The sequence below is a fragment of the Gymnoscopelus microlampas genome (assembly GCF_963454915.1).
Source record: "Gymnoscopelus microlampas genome assembly, chromosome: 24".
NCBI classification, from domain to species: Eukaryota; Metazoa; Chordata; class Actinopteri; order Myctophiformes; family Myctophidae; genus Gymnoscopelus; species Gymnoscopelus microlampas.
Window position 1 is genome coordinate 11631161 of NC_139961.1, and position 10539 is coordinate 11641699.

The window sequence follows — 10539 nt, forward strand, 5'->3', positions numbered from 1 at the left end:
ATTCGATGACGGCCAAATTGCCAGAAAGAAGGCCTTGATTCAACCGGCCCATGTAAATGAGTCCAATTTCGCCTCGTGTAAACGCAGCCGGGAAATGATCGGGCCAGCCAGTCACAGATATTAAAATGAATTATATCTAATCGGAATTTTAGTCACGCTACATTAACTAATAGAAAGTTATTAACATTTCAAGAGCGGGGGATGGGGAGGGAGAGAGAGAGAGAGAGAAAAAAAGCTTTTGCCGGCAAAATTAACAGTGGCTCTGGATGACCCACAGGCCCGTGAGTCTGAGCATGGTAATGATGCCATAATGACATATTTACATTTGAAATCTCACTGGGTAATATTCACGTTCAGAATTAAGACGTTAAGTCATGGAATATTTGGTCTGCCCTCTTGCCCCCCGCCTTCCCTTCCGGTATCAATCGCTCGTGTCAACTTCTCATCTCCGTTGGTATTTATACAGCGTGCTCTTCCTCGCTCGCCCTCGCTTCCACGCTGCAGTGGTGTGGTGCGCCGTAAAAGCATGTGTCTTTCATCTAGTCTAGTGTAGTGTAGTCTCAACGTTTTGAATTTCAAGGACCTCCAGTTTGATATGCATTAGGCCACTGACCCCCATTTGATAACAATTTATTTTAGATTTTTTTTTATCTCTCGGACCCCAATCGAAACTGTAAAATCCTCAGTGTCAATTTAACTCTGAGAGTGTACAAATGGAACCATTTGTATGCTCTCAGAGTTACAGACCCTTAAGGGTCCATTTGGACCCCTTTTGGTCCTTGGACACGACATTGAGAACCAGTGGTCTACTGGTGTACTATGAAATGTTACTTTCTTCTGCTTGCATTTAGTCTTAATGTTCCTTACTTTCAGCACTGTACATGAACGTTATTGTTCTTTTCTCTCTTTACCTTGCTCCTTCCCTTCATAATAGAAATCTAACTACTGTATCAATCTGTCTATCTGCCTGGCTACAGTATGTGTCTTTTGCTTTGTCTTTGTGTCCTTATCTCTCCGTCTGTCTTTGCTGATGTCTGCGTTCTATGATCAGAGTAGAAGGCCAACATTGAAGGCTTGTTCTACCTCTGGCAACAGTTTGGTATTTTAAGTGTTTCACTTTCATATTAATTGACTTTTTATCTTCCATACACCCCATCTCTCTCTCCCTCACTCTCGCGCCTCTATAATCCACTCAGTTTTAAGTTCAAGGGCTCCGAGGAACATGCATGATGAGCGCTTTAAAGACATCGCTTTTGAAGCCGTTGATACCTGACAGGTTTTACTAATTTTCAAAGTATTTTACAGTGGCATATCCATGAAGAAACAGCGCGCGCCATTCAACCACAGCCAGTGGTGGCTTTTCAAAAGCCCACCGTAGCAGCGTTTATCACAACACTACCCACCAAGTTTCACGGACATCATAAAGGACAATCTAAGTGAAATCAAAATGAGTATTGGCTCCTCAATAAAGGCATCAAGAACATATTTTGGTCGTTTTACAGTTGACAACATAAACATTCTAAATGGGTCCAAGTCTATTTCCTGTATAGCTGACAGGAAATAAATTTGGACCCAAGCTGTTCCCTAGCAACGCAATTCCACTGACAAGGTCTATTGAGTTTGTTTTCATGAACGAGGGCTATTCAGACTGTGCTGTGTTTCAGCAGAGTTATGGAACAGTCTATAAGGCGCGCGTGTGCGTGCGTGCGTGCCTGCGTGTCTGAGTGTGAGCTTGTGTGGGTTTATACGTGCATTGTGCGTGCGATCATAGGAGGTTGCACTTGTGCATGCGTGAGAAACTGTATATATATATATATCTAGGCTACACAGTATATGCGTGCATGTCATTGTGCACACATTATTGTGCGCTTGTATGGTCATGACATTGAGTGTGCAAGTAAGAAACTAAACACACACTTAAGTGTGCTTGTGTACGCGTGTGTGTGTGTGTGTGTGTGTGTGTGTGTGTGTGTGTGTGTGTGTGTGTGCGTGCGTGCTTATTATTGTCTCCGGGTTGGGGCAGAGAGTTGCGCTGACCTGCGGACCCCACACGTCCGGTGCCAGACACCGGCGCTCCCTGCTTCTCCTCATTTCCACTCCTCAGTGTGTCTGCAACCGCTCTGCTCATCCGCGGCGAGCAATGAAATTTTTACATAGGACAGACCCGCCGCTGTATTATTTACCGCGGCACAGGGAGGAGCGGGGGGAAAGGACCGATGGCTGTGTGTCTGCATGCTGCTGTATTAAATGTCCGATAAAAGACCTTACTGCACCACGCGGGGATGGTTCTCTGGGTTTTTAAAAGCACTGGGGTTTTCAATAGGGGTTAGAGTGTGTGTGTGCGCGTGTGTGTGTGTGTGTGTATGTGTGTGTGTGTGTGTGTGTGTGTGTGTGGGGGGGGGGGGGGGGCCTGAGAGGGAGAGACAGAGACAGATAGGGAGAATATGGGGGTTCAGCGCGTGTCAGGGTCGAATCATAAAATGTTTTCTTTGCAAAATGTACAGTGTTTTTTGAGGAGGTGGTGAAGTTCCTCCCAAGTCCTTTTAGGGTGGTACTTTTAACTTCTGACATTTACATAGTGTGCACGTCTTTGCTTGTGTTTGTGTGTGTGTGTGTGTGTGTGTGTGTGTGTGCAGCTACTTGTATTACTATCGCAGGTAGACGCACTGTGAGCTTTTAGATCTGCTATAGGGTCACTGTTAAAAATGGCAAAAAAAAAAGGAAAATGGCATTCAATAAAAATCCCATGCTAAAATGCTGATGTCCTCACAAGTATAGTAATACAAACATATGTGTGTGTAGGTTGTGTGTGTGTGCTGTCTCTCTGCATGCGTCACCATACAGTGTGCATCTGTATCTCTGCATCTGTGGACTGCTGCAGCTGCAGTCTCTCTCTCTTTCACTCCCTCTTCCCCTTCCCTCGCTCTGTCTACGTGTGTGTGTGTGTGTGTGTGTGTGTGTGTGTGTGTGTGTGTGTGTGTGTGTGTGTGTGTGTGTGTGTGTGTGTGTGTATGTTGTGTTTCTAAGGACACGGTGTGACAAAGAACAGCTCCATCCCTGCATCCAGCCGGCAGACCTTCACCACATCCTGCCATCTGCTCCTCAGGTCGCAAAGCCCCGCCCCACACACCCCCTGCTGCTGCTGCTGATGCTGCTGCTGCTGCTAGCTTAGCGTGCTACACGGCTAACCGCTCAAGAGTATTCCATGCGTCCTTTCACAGTGTAAGGTGTGACTACTCCTATACAGTAATGAAACACATTGTGTAGTATGGCAGAATGGCACAGCACGGGGCGCCCGCTGGCCTAGCTGTCCAGGCGCATACCACATATAGGCTCTAATGCAGCCTGACAGCGCGTCGCGGGTTCGAATCCTGATCCCGACGACCTTTGCTGCGTGTCACTCCCCGTCTCTCTCTCCCTGTTTCCTGTCAATCTCCAATATGTAGGCTACTATCAATTAAGGCAGAAAATCCCAAAATGATATCTTAAAAAGAAAAGAAAAAAGAATGGCACAGCACAGTAAGACACCATGAGTTGTTGAACAGAAATAGTCTTGTAAAAGAAAATAAAATTTTTTAAGTAAGGATATGTACGTATGTATAGTAGGTAAGTTTCATATTAGTCATCATTAAAAGCATGACTGAAAATGCTGTTTTAGCCAGTCCTGTTAAGACAAATGACAAATGATGTATGACAATGTGATTATGATGTGCAGAACAACAGCAACATACAGTAGGCTAAGAGTATCAGTACAGTACGTAATCACAATCCTGAAATGTATCTATATCATTCAGAAGGATTAAAGATTTTATATCATAATAAAAAAAATACAATACACCTTGAACCTGGCCTGAACAGACTCTAGTATCTGGCATGCATCTAAAATCTGTAGCCTATATGCAGGCAATACACCTTCCTAAACGATTTCTAAAACCAGCCAGCAACATGAATGCCACCATCAGCTTCTGGACCAAAGTGCTTTGGACTGACAGACGTTGCCCTCCTTACAGCCTCCCGATCTCAGAAATGGGGGGAATATTACATGATCACTGGAGGATCAACAAATATTAACAATAGCAAAGTTTTGAAACCTAATAATAATAATAATTGCATACTTGAATTTAACAAATAATTAAACTAGTTGCCTGTGAAAAAAAAAACTATACTGTCCCTGATCTGCAAATGCCATAAAAGGTGAACATTGTGCGAAAAAAAGGCGAACATTTTTCCTTGTACACCAAACCTCTTCGCCGAAAATAGACGATCTACAAACTCACAACGCGCGTTGTGAGCTTGTAGATCTGCTATTTTCGGCTAATGTTCCCCCCAGAAGAAGAGGGATGCAAGGGTTCAAGTGATTAGCCAAAAAGAAAATCACACAAAGATTTGGTGGTCCCCCTGCAGTATCTCTGAGGTCCCCCTAGGGGTCGTGGACCCCCTGTTGAAGACCCCTGATATAGGGTTTAAGCTAGTGCCTTTTGGCATAATGGTGGTGCTAGAGGAAAGGCCATGGGGTCATCAAAATCAGTATTGTTCATTATCCAGAGAGCATAAATGTCATGGCAATCCACCCATTGCATTTATTTATTTTGGTTTATAACATTTGATTTCATGCTGAGACATTTATGTTTGAAGTAAAGTGATCACGTTAAAGCACTGTATAAATAAAAAACGAGTTCATAATATGAATTTGACTGCTTGTATTAACTGATGAAAAAGTAGCCATTAGCATTAATATAGAATATACAAAATTGAGATGCATCGTAGAATTGAATTGAATCATTAACAGGTGAATCATAACTGAATCGAATTATGCAAATGAAGATTCACTCCTCTAATATACAGCACACCAGTGTGGGTGTGTTGGCGGTAATACGGTGCATTCGCAGAAGAACGCAAAGCAGCCAGATAAAAGAAATAACAGCATTGGTGTTCAATGCAACACCAATGCTGTGGAATTTAAGAACTCGAATTTATCTAAAAAGAAAGGCTGTCGATTGAGGAGAAAACTTAATGTACCGTCTGGTGTCTCGTGTCCACATGTGCGCACAGCCCACACAAAGCTGCCAGCAGTCCAGACAACACAACGCAGCAGGTATAACGTTTAACACACTGACCCGCCAGGCCCGACAGTTCAGTAAATATCAAATTCTAAAAACTGGTAAAAAGCCAAGTTGAGTATGATGGAGAGAACTAAATTGAAGTTGAACATTTAACAAGTGGGAAAGCGGCAGCCAAACTGCACCCGTGTTTCTCTCCTTCCCTGAGAGGTAAACGGACAGCAGAGGCCATGAATATTCCTGTTTGATATTTTTCATAATTGCAGGTAGAACACACAGACAAGAAGGAAAAAACAAAAGAACTGGTTCCTTGGTGGCTCTGCCCGTTTGTGACCAGACCATTATGCTCCTTGTGAGTGTGAGCACCTGGGTTTGAATCTGACCTCCATATTGTCTCACATGTCTCTCTCTGTCGTTAGTTTCCTGAATCTATACACACTATCTGAAATGTGGGTGTAAGTGTGCGTACCTGTCCTTCGCATATCTCGAGAACCGTCCGACCACCGACAACTTCAAACTTGTGTGGCATGTGTATCGCCGAGGACCCATGTACCCAATGTGAAGTCCGTCAGGCATGGAGTTCTGGTTGTACTATGACATCAGAGGTCGGATCTCCATATGGGCATGATAAGGGACACAGAGAGACAGATACAGAAATCAGGAGCTGTAGAAAATGGGAGCAACTCAATTATACAATGTTACTCGGATCTTCATCAGGCATAGGTTGCCTGATGAAGGTCTGAGTGACCGAAACGTTGTATCGGTCATGATATATTTTTGTGAGGGGAGTTAATTTTTTTTACTCCGACCCACCCACCTGTCCGTCTCCGTAGGTGTGCAAAAGGACTTTTTCTTCTAAGCAAATATACATTTTAAAACATATATAACACAACAGCTAGCTTAGCCATTGAAGGAGTCCTGGTTTGCAGCCAGAGAAAAGCACCTGGATATTGAATTGGACTGAAACTGGTTGGATGGACAGATTGTCACCAGGGAGGAATGCACAGGAATTGTTTTATTGTGGCATGGCTCTTATATAGTGTGCCCTGTCTAGAATTTGCTGTCTGTCTGTCTGTCTGTCACTAATCTTTAAAACATATATATTTATATTTAACTTTTTATTAATGAACTTTATACTGAAGTCAATGGAGGTTGGATTAGGCCGAAAAGATCAGGTGTAAACAGACAAACTAATAATTTACTGTAAACACTGATGACTGGGCTGTCAAATGAAATGACTCTATGAATCAAAGCTGCAGCATCACTTGGAGACAACCCATAGTAGTCAATTAAAATGAAAACCTGTGGAATACTTCCAACTGTTCCAAGCTAGTTTAACATCTCAACAGTCAATATAATGAGCTAGCTTTTAAAGCCTCTTATCAAGTTCAATGGAATAACACATAATGAATAAATAACACATACAAAATAAATAAATACAATTTGTAACTTAAGAAATGTGCATACGCTGTATACACTTATACTGTGTGTTGGTTTGTTTTACTGTTGAGTGAGAAAATAATGTTGCAGATTAAGCTAATCATCTGGGGACCCCCCAGAAAATAATTTGGGGACCCCCCAGTTTGGGAACCACTGAGCTAAATAGGGTCCTTGGTCTGAAAAACGGAGGACCCCTGGCATAGACTCTAAAGGTGGTAAAAGTACTCACATTTTTTACGTAAGTAATAGTATCAATACAAGTAAGCAAGTAAATGTCCGGAATTCAAAATTTACTTGAGTAAAAGTACAAAAGTATCCAAATGTAGGCCTACTTAAAGTACCAAAAGTAGAAAGTACTCATTATGCAGAATGTCCCATTTCACAACTTTTCAAATGTATAAAATGTTGCGAGCATAGTGCGCTTGTAGATCTGCTATTTTCAAATGGCCTAAATGTATATAGGGCTGAAGTGGTTAATGAATGTTTTGTAATAATAATCAAAATCTTCAAAGTAACCAGTAACTAACGTTTTCAAATAATTGTAGTGGAGTAAAAGTATAATATTTGCCTCTGAGATGTAGTGGGGTAGAAGTACTGAAGTAAAAATACCTCAAAAGTACAGTACTTGAGTAAATGTACTTAGTTACTTTACACCAGGGGTTTTCAACCGGTGGTCCGAGGTATTGCAGGTGGTCCCTGGCCATAAAAACATTTTTTTTTTTACTTTTAATAACTTACAGGAGCTCTTACTGTATGGTGTGTGTGTGTGTGTGTGTGTGTGTGTGTGTGTGTGTGTGTGTGTGTGTGTGTGTGTGTGTGTGTGTGTGTGTGTGATGTGAAATGTGAGCTTACCATAATCACAGTAATCCTTAATCATATTCCATCATATTCAAACAAAATCACTGTATTTTATTAGATATTATATTGATATTATAGCTATTTTCTCCAGCTCCCTGTGGTGCATGAACCCCCCACCACTATTGTGTGGGGTGGGTCTATGATGGACCCGCCACGCACAACAGTGGTGGTCCCCAGGTTGCTCTTAGTCAGGATGGTGGTCCCTGGGTCAAAATCAGTTGAAAACCCCTGCTTTACACCACTGCCTAGACTAGAACATGGAGTGTGGACTGGAACAGAACCACAGTGAGCTGCTCCTATTAGTTTTCATTAGCATAGTTACGTCCTAATATCATTGTACACAGGTGCAACCAATCATTAACGTTTCACATCAAAGGCTACAGACAGTGGTGCACAACGTTATAGTGTCACGTTCAGGCTCTTACCTTTTCCTTCACGTGAACGCATGTATTCAAACATTATGGCCTGAAAATGAATTGACTGTCGGTGACGAGGTTATTGACTGTTTAGTTCATTCCGTTGTTTGTAAAACGCACGTGAATGTAATAATTCATAGTCATTCATAACTCCCAGGACATGAGTACAAATGTTTTGTTTACTTGTGCAGCTGCTGCAAACCGTGGTGTATCTGCTCTGTTGTCCCACTGCTGGTCAGGTGACCTTGTTGGAGTGACAGACCTGACGAGGTCTCCTCCCACTCTGTCCACTGCAGTAACTTACATTTACTTACTGTACCGGCTATATAAGTATTATTTTAAAACATTTTCCCCCAAAAATTGGGGACATTTTTATGAATTAGAGTCTATGTATTTTCAAAATACATACATAAAAAAAAATAGAACTCAGAGACATTCCATAAAATAGAAAACAAATGTTTAAAGAAGTAGTGAAAATAGAAGAATAGACGAATTAGGACTCAGAGCTTGTAGTTCACTAGACTAGTTCACTAGTTTGGGTCCTGGGGAGACTAAATAATCTAGGTAAACCGTTATTTGGGAACCAGTGCTGCTGTAGCCTACTAAAGTATTTTTTTTTGTTTGTTTGTTTATATTGCAAGCTCATGACTTTCACTCTGCTACTTTTCAAATATAAACATTTAACTTTATTTGACTACATTTCTAGGAAGGGACTCAAACTTACAAAAATATTAAACACTTAAGACCTGAGGCCGATTCTACATAATTATGTTGCTATAGAGGATATGCGTGTGACATCATCATCAAACCCGGAAGTTATGCAGGAATGCCTACTGAGTGTCAAAAAAATACTTTCTGGCCTTGACAGCCCATGCATCCAAACAGAAAAGTCATATCTGATTGCATTAAACAATGTTAAACTCACTTTGCATGTTGCTTTGCCACTCGCTTTGCCACTCGATGTGCCATTCACTTTAAGCATGTGCATATCCTCTATATATCAGTAGTTCTCAACCACTTTTTCATGCCATGAAGGACCCCAAAAATTATATCTATTTGGCCGCGGACCCCCATCTGAAAATATTTTGTTCCAGGGACCCCCAGAAGCAAAGATGTGAGTTAAAAAATATCCACTTAAAAAAAAAGATATATATGTCACAGTATGATTGGAAAGCGAGTCAGATTGAAGAAGGGACACTCGTTTTCACGACAAAGGTGCACCGTCTGAAGGTGACTTGCGCCACGGGAGGCACCGCCGAGCAAGTTTAGGCGAGCGAGTCGCCGTGCCGAGTGTTGCGAAGTCAACTTCAGCCGACTCGGCGCCGTCTGAGTTATGTCCCGATAGAGATAGAATCGTAAATCATCGTCCCCCTAGTCTCGGTACCTCCAAGACGTCATTTCCTTTTTTGACGGGGGGCCCTGCCCCGCCGCGGGGGAGAGCGGGAGGTGAACTCGTAGAAAACGAGCACTCCTTTTTCAATCTGACTGTTTTTTTCAATCTGACTGTAACATATATATATATTTTGATTTTTCAAAAATAGAAGATCTACAAGCACAAAGTGACGTGCTATGAGCTTGTATATCTGCTATTTTTGAAATTGTATGTCACCTCAGGCATCAGTGACCAGTTAAGGAGAAAGAGGAAAGAAGCAGAAGAGAATGTGAAAAAGATAAAGGGAAGCAGTTGCAGCCGTGTCATCTCTTTATCATACTATGGCATATAATGGAACAAATTAAATAATAACTAACACTTTTTGTTTAACCTATATTGCTATGTTGACACTTAACACATATTTTCCCCCAACTAGCTTACATACCATTGCGTATAATTTCACACAGTTTCATCATTATAATGTGTGTAGCCTGCAGCAAAACGATTACAGCTTAACTAGTAGCCTACATTATTGATTTGGTTCACTTTCATTGAGGTGACATCATAAAGGTTTTCTGTGAGTAGTGGTCCTAATAAGCTCACTAGGAGAATTGCTTGTTGCTGTTGTGTAGACCAACTTAAAAGACATAGTTAGCCTACGTATGATTATTTTTGTCTTATTATATTATTATTGTCATTATTGTCTTGTGTTTAGAATTATCCAAGGAGGTTCTAGCTACAATTCATTGATTCCTTATTCAGAATGTTTGATAGAATTGTGCTTAAAGACATGTAGCCTATATATTTGTACTGTGCAATAAATGTATTTAGGGCGTCAGATTATCAGATATACAGTTTTTCAATGCAAATTCCATGGGGGGACGCAACATTTTTTGTTGCTGGGGTTTGCGAGGTTAGGGCGCTGCGGGGGAGGTTTGCCCATGGGCACTATACAATCTAGAAGCACCACTGAGTATACATGAACATTACATGAACTCTCCCAGTGGTTTTACATCTCCCATAATGCCTTGCCTTGCAATAATAGTCTATGTATACTGAATGGGGTTTTACATTAGAATACATTGAAAGAAGGTGTGTTTATTACGGTCTGGTCATTATGGTCTATGTACAGCCTTCTTTGCCAGACTAGGCCTGTCACAATTATAACATAATTGCCTAATCGCAATTATTTGAGATAATCGCAATTATTTTGCATAACCGTCAACATGGTTTCCTTGTTGAAAAATGTTGAAAAAATTGTAGAAATAGTGCTATTTCCACTATTCTATTTTCTTTTAAGTATAACGTTATATGTCAGTCATTTGTCATATCTGCCCTGTGCAACTTCAAAGCCTAAAAGGCAAACAGAAATGTAATTTCTATTTATAATGTT